General features: G+C 45.2%; 1 protein-coding gene across 5 annotated transcripts in view; it reads right to left on the minus strand.

Moving 5' to 3' along the window:
• LOC128697830 (collagen alpha-1(I) chain) overlaps positions 1-15,047 on the minus strand; it is a 596,471-nt gene that overhangs the window by 563,375 nt on the left and 18,049 nt on the right. The gene's annotated exons all lie outside the window — the stretch shown is intronic.

Below are 15,047 nucleotides of genomic sequence, written 5' to 3' on the forward strand. Positions count from 1 at the left end.
ACATGCGATGGGCGCAGGAAACGTGCGCTGAGAGCAGAAAACATGCACTGAGAGCATGAAGCATGCGCTGAGAGCAGGAAACATGCGCTAAGAGCAGGAAACGTGCGCTGAGAGCAGGAAACATGCGCTGAGAGCAGGAAACATGCGCTGAGAGCAGGAAACATGCGCTGAGAGCAGGAAACATGCGCTGAGAGCAAGAAACATGCGCTGAGAGCAGGAAACCTGCGTTGAGTGCAGGAAACATGCGCTGAGCGCAGGAATGTACCCTGGGAGCAGGAAACATGCCCTGGGAGCAGGAAACATGCCCTGAGCACAGGAAACATGCCCTGAGCGCAGGAAACATGCCCTGGGAGCAGGAAACATGCCCTGAGCACAGGAAACATGCCCTGAGCGCAGGAAACATGCCCTGGGAGCAGGAAACATGCCCTGAGCACAGGAAACATGCCCTGAGCGCAGGAAACATGCCCTGGGAGCAGGAAACATGCCCTGAGCACAGGAAACATGCCCTGAGCGCAGGAAACATGCCCTGGGAGCAGGAAACATGCCCTGAGCACAGGAAACATGCCCTGAGCGCAGGAAACATGCCCTGGGAGCAGGAAACATGCCCTGAGCACAGGAAACATGCCCTGAGCGCAGGAAACATGCCCTGGGAGCAGGAAACATGCCCTGAGCACAGGAAACATGCCCTGAGCGCAGGAAACATGCCCTGGGAGCAGGAAACATGCCCTGAGCACAGGAAACATGCCCTGAGCGCAGGAAACATGCCCTGGGAGCAGGAAACATGCCCTGAGCACAGGAAACATGCCCTGAGCGCAGGAAACATGCCCTGGGAGCAGGAAACATGCCCTGAGCACAGGAAACATGCCCTGAGCACAGGAAACGTGCCCTGAGCACAGGAAACATGCCCTGAGCGCAGGAAACATGCCCTGAGCGCAGGAAACATGCCCTGGGAGCAGGAAACATGCCCTGAGCACAGGAAACATGCCCTGAGCGCAGGAAACATGCCCTGGGAGCAGGAAACATGCCCTGAGCACAGGAAACATGCCCTGAGCGCAGGAAACATGCCCTGGGAGCAGGAAACATGCCCTGAGCACAGGAAACATGCCCTGAGCACAGGAAACGTGCCCTGAGCACAGGAAACATGCCCTGAGCGCAGGAAACATGCCCTGAGCACAGGAAACATGCCCTGGGAGCAGGAAACATGCCCTGAGCACAGGAAACATGCCCTGAGCACAGGAAACATGCCCTGAGCACAGGAAACGTGCCCTGAGCACAGGAAACATGCCCTGAGCACAGGAAACATGCCCTGAGCGCAGGAAACATGCCCTGGGAGCAGGAAACATGCCCTGAGCACAGGAAACATGCCCTGAGCGCAGGAAACATGCCCTGGGAGCAGGAAACATGCCCTGAGCACAGGAAACATGCCCTGAGCACAGGAAACATGCCCTGAGCACAGGAAACATGCCCTGAGCGCAGGAAACATGCCCTGAGCACAGGAAACATGCCCTGGGAGCAGGAAACATGCCCTGAGCACAGGAAACATGCCCTGAGCACAGGAAACATGCCCTGAGCACAGGAAACGTGCCCTGAGCGCAGGAAACGTGCCCTGAGCGCAGGAAACGTGCGCACACCACACAAAAGAGCACCGCGATAAAATCGAGGCTGCCAGAATGTCAGGCGGCTGCTTCCTCGTCATGTTAAGACAACACTGTCACTCAAGTGATAACATGTGTGGTCCTCAAGCTACGCTACCTTACTCCAGGTCCACTCCATGTACCTCTCATCTGTTAACAGTGCACGAAACCTCTCACACTAGATCATGGTCACCACTCACACCAGATCACGATCTCCATGGCCACCTCTCACACCAGATCATGGTCTCCATGGCCACCTCTTCCACCAGATCATGGTCTCCATGGCCACCTCTTACACCAGATCATGGTTTCCATGGCCACCACTCACATCAGATCATGATCTTCATGGCCCCCTCTCACACCAGATCATGATCTCCATGGCCACCTCTCACACCAGATCATGGTCTCCATGGCCACCTCTCACACCAGTAAATGTGTACACTTAATGTAAGTAAAACTTTGTAAATTCCTACTTAATATCAAAGGTACTTATTCTCAATATACATATATTTACTTTCCTATGTGCTTCTTAAGTTCTCAATCCTGCAATATTTTCTTTCCGACCTAGGAGGCCTGGTTGGAAAAAAAACCTCCTGGAATGGGCCAGTAGGCTTGCTGCAGTGTTCCTCCATTCTTATGTTCTTATGACGGGGAAGACATGTACAACTAGTGTCGGTGTGACTTACAAGTGGTCCAAGTCAGACCGAAACGTCGTCATAATCTTCTCTCCTCTAGGTGCTGGTAATTTCTGTATTATCTTTCTTGACGTCCCGTTAAGTCACTTGTAAAGCTTACTTCACACGACCTCCAAAATACCGTTGTACTCCTGACAATTCCTCCCCAAATCAATGTCAATCGCCTCTTGTGAAAGTTCTCTTGAGCTTATCAAATCAAACCTGACACAAGCAAGTGCGTGAAGCCCTGATATGCTCCCACCTACACCACGCTCAATGACTAGCAACTGATGTTGGGCTAGATGGGGAGAGGTGTAGGTGAGAGGGAAGGGTGTAACCGACGGAGAAGAATGTAGGTGATGGGAGAAAGTGGTTACTAGGGAAAGGATGTAGTTGATGGGGAGAGACTATGGGTGATGGCAAAAACAAAAGACATGTGGAAAAAGACACTTATGTACAATTCAGGACATTTATTAGAGGAAACGTTTCGCCACGAGTGGCTTCTTCAATCCTAATACAGAGAAAACTAAGAAAACGTATATATATATAGTGGCAGGAGTTAGGTGAGGTGACGCGTGGGTAGAGGTGGTAGTAGTAGTAGTGGAACTAAGGAGGTGATGCTAGAGAGGGACCTGCTGGCATCATGTAACACCAGTTCCCAGGATGAGTAATATCTTCTTGCTTAGTAATTTTGAAATATTGTAACCACCGGATTTTTGCTTTATAGTGTTACTGACAGAAATTAGTGCAGCTTCAATGCATTTTCTCCGTCTTAAGTCGTCTTCTTTAATCACTAGTTTAGCTTCATTGAATTTCACGGTGTCCAAGATCGTCCCTATGTTGAGCACATGCGTTTTTGCGGTCGTCATTTCTGCAAGCATTTTTGTGTTCTGCTATCCTAATGTCCAGAGATCTGGCTGTTTCCCCTACATATACTTTGTCACACCCCCCACATGGTATAGTGTAGATTCCTGCACTTGTGCCAGAATCATGCTTGGGTTTTTGTATCAGGTTCCTAATAGTAGTTGAAGAGCTGGTAGATATTTTAGCCAGTTTTCTGTCAGACATTTTTGAAACATTAGTGGCAACGTTGTTGACCGGTAAAACAATGTAACTTGGAGGCTTTTCTTCAATTTAATTGGTGTTGTTCTTGCTGAGGATACGTGTCGCACGTTTCCTGCAGTCACGTATGAAGTGTAGGGGAAAGTGCAGTGAACTAAAAAAGTTGGTGATGTATGTACATTCTTCTTCGAGGAACTGTGGACTGGAAATTCTGTAGACTCTCAGAAAGAAGCCAATAACTACCCCTCTTTTAGTTCTTGTGTCATGGTGAGAGAAGAAATGTAGAAGATCGTTCTTGTAGGTAGGCTTCCGATGGAAATAAATGGTATAAAATACCGACACAATGGCAATATAAACACAAATGCAGTATAATGTGATCCTTTATTGACTACGTTTCGCCCACACAGTGGGCTTTTTCAAGTCACAAACAGAACTACCTGGGGTGGAAGGAACGCGAGTATTTATAGTCCGGCTGAGGTCAGGTGAAGAATGCTGCATCTGATGATGTACCGAGTGGGGTTATAGAGTCTAAAAACTTGGGTAGCTTGGAAAGGAGATTGGATAAGTTTGTGAGCAGACCTTCTACAGTGTTCTTATTTTGTCCTTATAGTGTCCTTTCCAAGCTACCCAAGTTTTTAGACTCTATAACCCCACTCGGTACATCATCAGATGCAGCATTCTTCACCTGACCTCAGCCGGACTATAAATACTCGCGTTCCTTCCACCCCAGGTAGTTCTGTTTGTGACTTGAAAAAGCCCACTGTGTGGGCGAAACGTAGTCAATAAAGGATCACATTATACTGCATTTGTGTTTATATTGCCAGGTAGGCTTCCGGTAGACTTTAAAAGAAAGACATGGCAGGCGATGCAACATAGCCCCAGTGAAAAGTATGGGCGCCATTAGTACACTAAGAGAAAACACAATAAGTGTCCGGGGCCCAAGACTGTTCAACAGCCATAAGGGGAATTACTAATAGACCCTTGGTTGTTTTCAAGAGGGAGCTGGACAAGTACCTAAAGTCAGTGCTGGTTCAGCAGGGCTGTGGTTGGTACGTTGGACTGCGTGCGGCCAGCAGTAACAGCCTCGTTGATCAGACCCTGATCCACCAGGAGACCTGGTCATGAACCGGGCCGCGGGGGCGTTGATTCCCGGAATACCCTCCAGGTAGATGGGGAGAGGGGTGCGGTGGGCACAATAAGGGAACACTCAACATTCGTGGCCCTTCAACATCTTACCAGAAATCAGAAACACTGCTGAGACAAGTGTAGAAGTCTTCAAGAGGAAACCGGACAAGTATGTTCGTCAGGTGCCAGATCAACCAGGCTATGATGGACGTGGGGCTGTGGGCTACCAGCAACTACAGCCTGTGATGAATGGTTTGAAAAACCGACAAGTTGAAGATTGAGACACTTATGCAGCATATGGGAATCTTTATTCAGGAAACGTTTCGCCACACAGTGGCTTCATCAGTCCATTACAAAGAGGAAGGCGTAAGGAGAGGAGGAGTATGAGGTAATCAGTCCCTCAGCCTGGAGTCGATGTGTTCAGTCCATCAATCTTGTAGAGTGTACAGCATAGGGCCGTAGACGTGGCTTATATACTGTAGTGAGGTGACTTGAAGCAGGTGGAGGCGGGATCATAGTGGTATCATCCACTAGTCGAAGTAGGTCTTTGTCCAAAGGTTGAACAAGCGTTGAAGAATTCTTTGTAAGAAGATCCCATGTTGCTGCAGTACACTCTACAAGATTGATGGACTGAACACATCGACTCCAGGCTGAGGGACTGATTACCTCATACTCCTCCTCTCCTTACGCCTTCCTCTTTGTAATGGACTGATGAAGCCACTGTGTGGCGAAACGTTTCCTGAATAAAGATTCCCATATGCTGCATAAGTGTCTCAATCTTCAACTACAGCCTGGTTGACCAGGCTAGCACTATACAAGCCTGGCCCACGGCCGGGTTCCGAGAGAGGAAACTCTCGAAACACGTCAAAGGTACGATTGCGCAACTCGTCCCTTTTAACGAAGTCTTGTAACATATAAACGATTTAGAGAGGTTGCACAAGCACATTACTATGTGTCGTGTATCCATGTGTTATACCACAGATAATGTCTCTACCTATGCTATTTTGGGTTAGTTTGTTTCATCTAACAATTTCTAACAGAACATAACTAGATTAAAAAATACCCAAGTAAGAAATGCAAAAACGTTATTAACGCTAGACTCACTTCAGTTTTTTTTCAGAGATTGAGAGAGAATCAGGTGAGAATGACAAGTCACCTCTCTAATGACCAGGCTATGACAGCTCCAGTACCTCTCTGATGAGCTCTCAAAGAGTTTTTCTACTCGCAGAGCCCGACCCAAGGCCGGGCTCCTCAATAAGATACTCTGGAAATAAATGGTATAAAATACCGACACAATGGAAATATAAACACATATGCAGTATAATGTGATCTGTTTGTGACTTGAAAAAGCCCACTGTGTGGGCGAAACGTTGTCAATAAAGGATTACATTATACTGCATATGTGTTTATATTTCCAATAAGATACTCTGCAAAGGACCCATCTAATTTCTGTATTCCGGATGAAATATCGAATGAATAAACACGGATTCCTCCTCTCTAGGCTGAGGGACTGACCACCTCAAAACTACGTCTTTAAGGACTAATCACGTCGTCTTTGCACCTCTACTGCTTCTGATGCCTCCTCTGTACTCGACTGAAGAAACTTGCTGTGTAGGCGAAACGTTACGGAACAAAGATACCTAACTGCTGCACATGTGTCTTATCAACCTGTCGGTATTGTATACCATCACCATATCCATTCCTGTTGTTAAAACGACTTACTGATTCTATGCGACAGTAAATGACCTTTGTACAATATTCAAGGTCTTACAGGGACCCGTAGGAACACAACATTAATCTAGAAATGAAAACACACTTGATTTGACAAGTACCATCACATTATTTGTCTTGTTGTGAACGTCTTCACTATTCACCGTGACAATTTTTGTCCTTTGCTGCACGTGTTCTGTTGTGTTCTTTCCCTGACAGATCATCCGACATTATTATTACTACTACTCATTATTGTACATGCTCGCCTCCTATCAGATGTTCCTTCTGTGGTATATACTGTGTGTTCATAAAGAACAAGACGGCACAATACCCTGACTGCAACAATACACAGATAACCCGCACATATGATAGAAACTTGTGACGTTTTGGTCCGACTTGGACCATTTACAAGTCAGTGTGACTTATAAATGGTCCGAAATGGACCGAAACGTCGTCGTAGGATTCTCTCCATCCCATGTGCGAGTTATTTATGTATATTATGCGTTCGATTTTAGTTTCTCTTTTCAAGTGGAAACAGGTGGAACATGTCACCTTTAAACACCATATTTTCCACCGGCCGCTGGAAGACTTTGATGATATCCGATGGTAATGCTTCTGTTTGTTTTACCGATGCGACTCTCATGTATATTTTGGTATCGTCCATAAAGGATAATACGGAGCTACGACTAGTGTTTGTATCGCTGTCTGCTATTGGGATGAAAAATAGCAAGAATGCCAGGACAATACAAATGTAGAACTTTTGAAGATTAAACTGGGCAACCCCCAACAGCCTGGTTGACCAGGCAAGCACCAGATGAGTCTGGCCTATGGCCGGGAGTAGACAAACTCTCGGAACTCATCAAAGATATGAAGGAAGAGGATTTCATAACAGCCCTGTAACACAAGTCTCTTTTTATCGTCCATATATGTCGCCTTGTGCGTACCCATGTAGTGTTTGTAGGGGTTCATTCACAGCTCCTCGACCCACCCTTTAAGTCCAGTCGACAGGCTATACTGATCGTTGGCCTCCGGAGCCCAGTTACATCTTTTCTTGAATTATTACATATATAGGATTTGTTGCCCATCCTTTCGTCTACTCTAGGACTGAGACATTACTTTCCAAGGTCAGACATGTGCAACAGTTAGGTATCTTTAATCCAAAACGTTTCGCCTACACAGTAGGCTTCTTCAGTTGAGTACAGAAGAGTTAGCAGAAGCATTAGAGACGTGCAGACGATGTAATCAGTGCTTTACCCTTGAAGCCTATTGTGTAGGCGAAACGTTTCGGAATAAAAATACCTAACTGTTGCACATGTCGGTACTACACACCACTTTAACACTCACTTTCCAACGTCTCTATGGATCACCCGCAAATTCATCCAGTGTTTACCGTGGCTGCCTCTCCTTGCAGCTCAGCCTGCATTTATTCACTGTGTATGTATGGGATAACCTCAATGCTCGCCCCCATGTCATGAACACATAAATAAGTACCTGTGTCAGCCACAGTCATGCTATAACATAAAAATCACACTCAAGAATAAAAAGAAAGGCTGCGTTAAATGATGGAACCCAGTGAGCTACCGTCGACCGAGACTGAACAAGGTGTTGCACTCGAGAGGTATACAATATACCTGAAAGGTGTATCGGGGGTCAACGCCCCCGCGGCCCGGTCCATGACCGACAAGATGAAGAATTAGATACATGTGCATCATCTGGATATGTTTATTTGTAGACATTTCGCCATCCGGTGGATTTATCAATACAATACTGCTTTCACATGATGTCCTTGTACTGTATTGATAAAGCCACAAATGCAGTATAATGTGATCCTTTATTGACAACGTTTCGCCCACACAGACACTTGTATCAAATCACAAACAGATATTTGTAGATGAATGGTTCAGAGAACCTGGTTAAAGAGTACATGAGTATATATAGTGAGGAGAGTCAGGTGGAGAATGTTGGGTAGGTTGTATTAGAGACGGACCTTCACGGGACCAGCAGGAAGATCTGTTTGTGACCTGATAAAGTCCACTGTGTGTGCGAAACGCTGTCAATAAAGGTCGCATTATACATGTGTGTTTATTTTTCCATCGTGTCGGTATTCATACCATTTATTAACGTTGGCAGAATTACCGACAATATGTTAAGTAAAACGACAAACCGTAACGGCTTGACAAAGCTCTTGGAGAGCGAAACGTTGCCTCAGTAAAATTGTCGGTATTGTATACCAGTCTTGCACAACTTGTCAGGCACTGCAACATCATGGTATCTTGATTCAGAGGACATCTACATGACCTTCTTCACGACTTCTACAACTAACCCATCAATTTGGGAAGGACCTACTTCCACTGGGGAATCCCACCTACCAGTGACTATGCCTTCGTCTGCTACACGTCCCTTTCACTGACGCCTATATAAGCGCCAGTCTCCTTGCCTGTGCTTCAGAATCTCTACAACCACGGTGCTCTAAACACCACCTCCAAGGCTGAGGGACTGATTACCTCATCTTTTGTATATAGTTCTTCGTATTTCTTATGTCCAAGAATTTGTATTGATAAAGCCACTGGATGGCGAAACGTCTACAATAAAGATAACCAGATGTTGCACAAGTGTCTTAACTTTCAGTTACAATGGTATCGCCGGAAGACAAGTAGTAGTTTAAGGTAATTAATCCCTCAGCCTGAGACTGGTGGTCCACAACCATCACAGTCTGGCTGATCCGACATCATGGAGGTAGGTAATTCAAGGTGCTGCCAACGCACGTGAGCAGCCTGGTAGAATAGTTTACTGACCTAGGTAATTAGGAGCTGCTAGTTCCACGCTCCAGGACACAGGTGAGCAGCGGTCTATTGATCCATGTAATTATGAGCTGCTGGTTCACATGCTCCAGGACACAGGTGAGCAGTGGTCTCCTGACCCAGGTAATTAGGAGCTGCTGGTTGACAAGCTCCAGGTAACACCTTGGTACCTAAGGTCCCAGGGTTACACACTTGGACCACATCCGCTAATACTTAAACTTGACGTAGCTTATTCTAGTTATCTGTTCTTGCGAAGTGCAGAAATTAACCCGATCAAAATCTCCGCTAGGTGTCTGATCACTCAGGCTGTGATAGCTGCGAGTCACCAGGCCATCAGCAGCAACAGCCTGGTTGACCAGGCAAGTTCCGGAAAAGCCTGACTCCTGGCCAAACTGCGAGAGCTAGACAAACCCTACAAACTGGTCAGAGGTTGGTCTAATTCGACCCTTTTAATCACAACTCTTGCTAAATCAATGTTAATATATCCCCTTTAATCTATATTGTTCGTTTCTCGCTTCTATAATTATTACTAAACATTACTAACATCTTCACCTTAGTCCAAACTGATTCAATTTTGATCCACGAGTCCTACACTGGCTCAAGGCGGGGCTTCGGGAGTAGAAAACACCAGGCTCATCTAATATTTTAAATACATTCCTTGTATAGCCTTCGTCCACGTGTTCACAACAATCATGTCAACCATCACTACGACTTTCAACATAGTGTAAACTGTGAATTTTCATAAGTCTTAAGAAATTGTAATAATGTTGGTAGAATAACCGACGATAAGTTTGTTAAAATGACATATGTGCAATTAATGCGACATTTTTACTGGGGCAACGTTTCGCTCTCCAGCTCTTGAAGAGTGAAACGTTGCCACAATATGTTGCATTAGTTGCACGTGTGTCCTTTTCCGAAGGGTCTTAAGAAAGTCATAATGGTAGAAATGTCGTGTTTTAAGTCTTAAAGATAATGTTCTCTTGTGGTGAGGAACAGTACACACAACAAGCAAGTTCTCACAAGAGAAAGGTGAACGGTAACGTCACTACTATTACCAACACTTACTTATAAATAAAGTACCATATTAAGCGGCAGTTGTAAGTAGATTACACTCTGGTACCTATTTACTGCTGGGTGAACATAGCCAACAAGTGTAAGGAGACTTGTCCCCACGCTGCTCCTGATGGGGCCTCGTTCCTGGACCCAAGTTACTATGTATTTACCTTATGTAAAAAACGATCCTTGTGGGTTTAACGCTTAGTTTTGATCGTAATAATACTTTATGTGAAACGATAAGACTGTATGCTTTTTCAGCATAAGCAGTGCAGACTTGATCCTCCGTCCGCTAACAGCGAGGGTAGCACCAATGAATTGTATTTAATATTTGAAGAGTGGAATTTCACCTGCCTGAGGACGCCGGTGAACAACCCTAGAAATTGCCATCACCACAAAGTTTCGACTGCCAACACATTGACCTCATCCTCTCTCTGTTACAATTATATTTATGGGTAACAGGTAAACTAGTCGGTGATGTCACAATATGCAAAACAACCACTGTGAACAAATTGTGAAATTCCAAGGAACCGACAATATAAGAAATTACGGAAGCGCCTGGAATTTCACTACACACACACACCTTCGATGAGTTCCGAGTTTTTCTACTCCCGGAGCCCGGCCACGGGCTAGGTTCGTCTACGAGGAGGCAATCAGGTTTGATCTCAAGAAAGGTTAACTCCAGTTCCGTGAATCAAGAGCCCTTCACCAGCATCAAGGAACCCACCTGGAAGGGAAGTGTTACCTCTTATGAATACATTTAAACTTTTAAGCATTCAAAACGTCCAAAGTGAACATTTTGTCCACTCTGTGGCTTAAGTCACATAGCTGTTGATCTACAAGTGCACGATGCCTGTTCAGTCCCCAGTACTCCGACTGGTCGGTTACTTGCGTCTGACGTCTATCGACTACCCAAAGGATCATTAAGGTTGCATATCACTTTTCACCACCAGTCATTATTATTACAATCAAGGGGATGCACTAAACCCGTAGGATTATACAGCGCCTATAGGGGGTGGGGGATGGAAGGTATTGAGGCTTAATTCAGATCAAGAGCCCCTTACCAGCATCAAGGAACCTTCCTTGAGGGGTCACCACCAGTCAAAAATACTTGAACCCATACAAACAGGGATCAAATTAAATTCTCAGAATATATACAGACATACACCTTCCGGTGTATACATTCTTTGATCACCACCTATGACAATTTCCAGAGTTATTCTACCCTCACACTCTGGCTGATGTTGACTGCCTGTTTATCTAGACTGTTTGTGTTAGAGTCTTGCGGGTCAACCTGGTTAATCTGGCAGGTGTTAAACGCAGTGGTTCAGTTTCCATTTACAACCTGAAACATCTGTCGCGGCAATATTTTACATATCTGTTGACAGCAATTACACCAGCCTATAGGTGTTGGTATCGTAGGGTATCGGCCAAAAATGGGGTATCGGTATTGGCAAAAATTTGGGTAACGCCCCAGTACTAATTTACATAATTGGTTACTTTCACGTTATTATTGTAATCATAACTAAGCGGTAAACGCACAAGGGTCATACAGCTCACGATACAATAATGCTACCATTTATAACACAACTTTTGGCTACCCTAATTACCATTGAGTATCTGATAAGGTTATCTAGAGCGAGTACACAAAGCCAGGCTTGAAGGCTGATATGGTTTAACTACCACACTGGCCAGTGGTGCTTCCTCCCTCTACTTGACCGACACTCAAACACCCTTGTTAGGCTCGTACAAGAAACATTCGCATTGTTTACCTTCTAAGGGCCTCGACGATTTTCTACTAATCATGCCGTAATTTTGAGCGGCTGAATCTTGCCGCCCTGAAGCGTCTTGTGCAGTTCCCTGCTAAATAGACCGCCACGCTGAGTTACTGGTGACACACCTCTCAAGTTTCCAGGGTTAGATGCCCGATACGGGTAGAAACATTGGGGTGTGTTTCCTCAAGACACCTGCTGTCCCTGTTCACCTAGCAGCAAGTGGGTACCTGGGTGTTAGCCGACTAGTGTGGGTCTCATCCTGGGGACAAAATTAACCTAAGTTGCCTGAAATACTTTGCATAACCAGGGTCTTTCTATATAGTATGGCATTAATAACAGCTTTGGTCTGTATCATGTACTTGTAGAAATAAAGATTATCTTCACAGGCCTGGCCTGAGCCTAGGCTTTATCTGATCAACCAGGCTGTTGCTACTAGTAGCATGCAGACCTACATAGCCATAACAGCCTGGCTGATCTACCAGTTAGTGGCTACTTAACATTCTTCCATAAACTGCGTTCAGTTAGGTGCGTGATGCCGGTGAATACCTTTGATGAGTTCCGAGAGTTTTTCTACTCTCGGAGCCCGGCCATGGACCAGGCTCGTCTGGTGTTTTCCTGGTCAACCAGGCTGTTGCTGCTGGGGAAGGGCTCTTAATTGGGTGAATTCGATCTATCATCCATTTCCATGTCCCAAATCTGATTGCCTCTCACTATCATGAGGAAACGCTAAACCCCACAGGAGTCATACCGCGCCAGAATAAGAGACGTGAATTTGATCCAAGGAGAGTAATTCCAATTCTATTCATCAAGAATCCTTCACCGGCATGGGTGATGCTCGTGTACATTTGAACGGAGATCTGACGTCGGTATATTAAGTGACAAGCCTCATCCCTGTGCTTCAGTCTTCGACACTACGGTCCAAGGCTGAGGAACTCACTGCAGCGCTGTATAGCCCTTGTGGCTTAGCGCTTCTTCTTGATTATAATAATAATGAGGAACTCATTACTTCATCTTTTATATACAGGTCTACTTTCTTCACATAATGTCCTTGTATTGATAAGGCCACTGTTGGCGAAAAGTTTACAAATAAGGATACCCAGATGTTGCATGTGTGTCTAATTCGTCATCTTATTGGTACTGTATACCATTTATGTATATTTCACGTACTAGCGTTGTGGTACCTTATAATAAGTTCATTTTTATTAACAGACGACAATCTAACCTAAATAACGTAAATCTAAAAAATTTCTGAGAGGCTGTGTGAGAGTGTTTGTGAGGACGGGTTGAATAAGTTGCCTAATAAACACCTTTACAGTTTGAAGTTATATTTATTAAAGTGCTGCTCACGTGTAATTACAGCAGCGCTAATACCAATACTTATTTGTACTCAAGTACGACTGTGAGGAGAATATTGTTTAGCCCTGAGCAGTGTTTTGCAACAAGTGCCTCCTTAGGACGACAGGTTTCTCAACAAGCTTTTTATGAGGGCAACGTTTCGCGCTGAGTAGACCTTTGTCAAGAATTGACAAAGCTTTACACTCAGCGAAATGCTGTCTCAGTAAAAACTTGGTCCGCAACTTGTGTGCGTTCTTCACGCGCCTCCTGACCTGCGAGCAGAGTACTTCAAGGTAGGCTGCTGCTATTATAATCATTTAAGGGGTTGGATAGGAGAAGTGATTTGAAGGAAATAACGGATGAACTATCCACGTCTGTCCGTCTGCTAGGTCACGTCTAATCTAAGACCTCTGGCCGGCGGCCTACGTGCGTAGTTCACAAGGGGTCACGTGCCTAGGCTTGGCCAGGGAGCCTGCCTGTAAAATGGAGCTATAACGATATATACTACACTAGTATTACACTGTTGACAGTCATTGGGAAGATAAGAATTTTTTTTCGGATTTTTTAACCACGGAGAGTTAGCCACTCAGGATAACCCAAGAAAGTAAGTGCGTCATGAGGACTGTCATATTTCCATTCGGGTTCTTAAATCTTGTCCCCCAGGATGCGACCCACACCAGTCAAATAACACCCAGGTACCTACTTACTTGAAAGTTAAGACACATGTGCAACATCTGGATATCTTTATTGTAGATGTTTCGCCATCCAGTGGCTTTATCAATACAGATTCTAGGACATAACTAGAAGACAGTAGACCTATATACAAAAGTGATGGAGATTCTCCACCACCACGATGCTGTGAACACTAACTCAAGGCTGAGGGACTGATTACCTCAACTTTTGTATATAGGTCTACTGTCTTCTAGTTATGTCCTAGAATCTGTATTGATAAAGCCACTGGATGGCGAAACGTCTACAATAAAGATATCCAGATGTTGCACATGTGTCTTAACTTTCATACTGTCGGTATTTCACACCTTTCTTGCACACCTACTTGCTGGGTGAACACGGACAAGTGTAAGGAAACATGCCCAATGTTTCCACCGTTGCCAGTGATCGAACCACGGACCCTCAAGTGTGTGAAGCAAGAGCGTTGCCTACCAGGCCAAAACCCGTAGTGGGGTCAGACAGCGTCGGGAGAACGACAGGTATCTGGGCTTGATCCGAGGAAGGGAAGGGTAGACTATTTTTTTTAATCCCAAGTCCTTCACCAATTGGTTCCGTGGGACACTATAGACCAGCTGAGTCAACAAACCTGGCGTTCTCAGCAGCTGATAAGAATATACCAATGCTTTATTTTCTGTACTCCATTAAAGTAAAGGGATGCAGCAACAGTCTAACTGATCCGGAAAAAACACGTTGCAGACGGTCTGGCTATTATTGTTGGTTCTCGTTGGAACTGAGGATTAGCTAAGGTTAAGTTAGGTTAGATTAGGTTAGGTTAAGTTAGGTTACGTTAATGAGACACAACATTTGGGTATCTTTATTATGGAAACGTTTCGCCAGTCTGTGGCTTCCTCAGTCCAATACAGAGAAAAGATAGAAAATGAGGAGTTTGAGGTAATCAGTCCCTCAGCCTGGACTTGATGTGTTAAGTGCCGGATCAACCAGGCTGTGAGGGATATGCGGGGAAGCGGGCCTCCAGCAGCAACAGCCTGGTTGACCAAGCAAGCTCCAGAAGAGCCTGGCCCATGACTGGGCTCCGAGAATAGAGACTGGAAACTCACCAAAGGTACATTAAACGTAAGTCCATTAATCGTGACAGCAGTGCACTGGACTGAAGAAGTCCCTGGCTGGCGAAACGTTTCCAAAATAAAG

This window comes from Cherax quadricarinatus, chromosome 68 (genome assembly GCF_038502225.1).
Source record: "Cherax quadricarinatus isolate ZL_2023a chromosome 68, ASM3850222v1, whole genome shotgun sequence".
In the NCBI taxonomy this organism is placed as follows: Eukaryota; Metazoa; Arthropoda; class Malacostraca; order Decapoda; family Parastacidae; genus Cherax; species Cherax quadricarinatus.